This window comes from Pseudophryne corroboree, chromosome 8, assembly GCF_028390025.1.
Source record: "Pseudophryne corroboree isolate aPseCor3 chromosome 8, aPseCor3.hap2, whole genome shotgun sequence".
NCBI classification, from domain to species: domain Eukaryota; kingdom Metazoa; phylum Chordata; class Amphibia; order Anura; family Myobatrachidae; genus Pseudophryne; species Pseudophryne corroboree.
This window is the reverse complement of record NC_086451.1, coordinates 294,591,442-294,594,150: the sequence shown is the minus strand read 5'-3', so window position 1 is coordinate 294,594,150 and position 2,709 is coordinate 294,591,442. Positions and strand designations below refer to the sequence as shown.

The window sequence follows — 2,709 nt, the reverse complement described above, 5'->3', positions numbered from 1 at the left end:
AAAATTCACGTTATAGCACACTGAATGAGCCAAAATTCACGTTATAGCACACTGAATGAGCCAAAATTCACATTATAGCACACTGACTGGGCTGAAATTCACATTATAGCACACAGAATGAGCCAAAATTCACATTATAGCACGCAGAATGAGCCAAAATTCACATTATAGCACACTGAATGAGCCGAAATTCACATCATAGCACAATGTATGAGCCGAAATTCACATTACAGCATGTAGAATGAGCCGAAATTCACATTACAGTACACTGAATGAGCCAAAATAATGCAGGGACATATACACTTTAGTTAGGAGAAGAGGGGGGAGACATGGAACACAGGCACTTTAGCTAGGAGCGGAGGGGGGAGACATGGAACACAGAGGGGGCACACACACACACTTACTTTAGTTTGGAGGGTAGGAGACATGGCATACACTGACAGTGACACCTGCTGCAGCCAGCAGCATAAGGAGTCGGATGGAGGCCGGGTGCCGCCGCGGCATTGGGAACGAGGTGGAGAGCGGTGCAGCGCGGCGGGGGATGGGGAGAGAGAGAGCGTCCTGACGCGCGTACAGGAAGGAGGGGGCGTGGTCAGAACAGAGGCCGCTCAGCCGCTGTATGCGCGTCAGGACGCTCTCTCTCTCTCCCCTTCCCCCGCCGCGCTGCACTGCTCTCCACCTCGTTCCCAACACCGCGGCGAGACCCGGCCTCCATCCCGGTGCCGGTATGTGTAGGGGGGGCATTCGCCCTAATCGCCCCCCGCTAAATCCGCCACTGCGCCGTGGGCAGGCCTCAGGGGGGCAGTCAGATCCGGGGGGAACAGCAGAAGAACGGATATTGGGGTGAAATATGCAGGAGCCCTGCTGCTGCACATCTGCCCAGGGTTACAGCCAGGCCACGCCCCCCGACATATCTCATATTTAATCCACATAGTACATAATTTACACACAGCCTACATGCACCACACCAGCAAGTTACATTTACTTCAGAGGTATAACAACAGGGGGATTCGACTTTACAGGATATGAGGGGACAGAATTAGGTTAGGTGGTGGTGTTTGGTATCCAGCTGTACAGTATTTCAAGAGCAATATTCCATTGGCAGTTTGCAGAAAGTAGCACGCTCCTGCGCATAGATATGCGCAGGAACATAATATTAATATTACACTGTATTTACTGTACTCTTGATATTTGGCGGGAACCAAGAGGAGAACATCTGCAAGTGCACCTGGACCAGGCATCGCCCACCTATTCAAACCGACCTATGACCCCTCCTGTACTGTAAATGACCAGCCCTTTGACCTATGGGTGAAGAGATTACAGTTTCCTTTGTTTCATGATTTGGACTAATGTATAAAAGCCAAGCCTCCTGGCTGGTCACACACATTCTTTGAAGGTCATCTATCTTGATTGACTGAGGACCGGAACCGGGTGGCGCAGGCGAACAAACGTATGTATCCATTGATTGTAGCCTTTTCTCTTATGTGATTGCATTTCTGTTGTACCTCCTTTTGAGTAAATATTTGTTGCTGGGTTGGACCTCAACATGGAAAATGTGGTCTTAAGAAAAGAGCAAAAGACAAAGAGCTGCTATATGTCTTTTCCAGGGCACACTTAGAAAAATATGTGATGAATTGTAAAAATATGGGTGAGTTAATACGTAACCTTTATTAAGATATACTTACTAAAAGGGAGGAAGCGAATAAACAAAATTTATTACAAATTTGAGGCGAAAAAATATTTTTAGAAGGGCGAAAATATGTTTACTCCCTTTATGTATCAAAAAGAAATTTTTTTTTTTTTTTTTACTTTGTTTCTGAATTGAACAGATACTAGTGGGAGTAAATAGGCTCCATGGGGTTAAGTTATCCCATACCTGAGTATCCAAGTCAAACAAAAGACCCGAAAGTGCACATAGAGCTGGAACGGCTCATAAATATGAGAATAAAATACCTACGGTACCTAGTATTCCCTGGTGGTCTCCCAACCGGGTACTGACCAGGCCCTGCAGTGTATGGCTTCCAAGATCAGACGAGGTTGGGCATACTCAGTGCGGTTTGACCGTAGGTGAGTGAGTCTCAAATTTTGTGCAATCAATTCCAGTGTGTGGTTATTTCAGGCAAATGTGATAACTGAGACGCTCTGATGATAATTACTCCCCTAAAAACACAAGGGGAGATGAGGGTGGTGCTATGCAGTGGAAAAATAAACCTTATTCAATTGGGTGTTATTTGTTCCCTTATGGGGATCTATCAGTAATGATCCCTAGGGGATGGTGTCTCCACTGAGTATTCCTAAATATCACATCACAGCTGTATATTCAAATAGCATGAAGAAAATATATAGCACGTTTCTCAAAAGATAACATATGATATTTGTTGCGCTTAATATCAGAATAGCAGTGACAGTTAATGGATAAAGCGAATAACCCCTTGTAATAGGCACTTATGGTATTTACAGCTACATGCTGATAATCCGTCTATATATAGAAAAAATGTTATCCCCACTGTGTCCCTGAGTTTGTTAAGGCACAGTGGAAGAACACTTGTACTGTGCCCATATACGAACCCCCCTGGTGGAGAATAAGAAAACCAATTGCAGTGTAATAATAGCTGGGTACCTCACTGGGTGTAAATTTCAAACCTTATTGCCCAAATGTCTATATGCATTGGTGGGCAGTGTGAGATCTGAGGTGTCCAGTAGGTATGG

General features: G+C 45.1%; 1 pseudogene; it reads right to left on the bottom strand.

Moving 5' to 3' along the window:
- Nucleotides 1-1,950: 1,950 nt before the first annotated feature.
- LOC134953922 (5S ribosomal RNA) lies at nt 1,951-2,069 on the bottom strand (annotated as a pseudogene).
- Nucleotides 2,070-2,709: the final 640 nt, after the last annotated feature.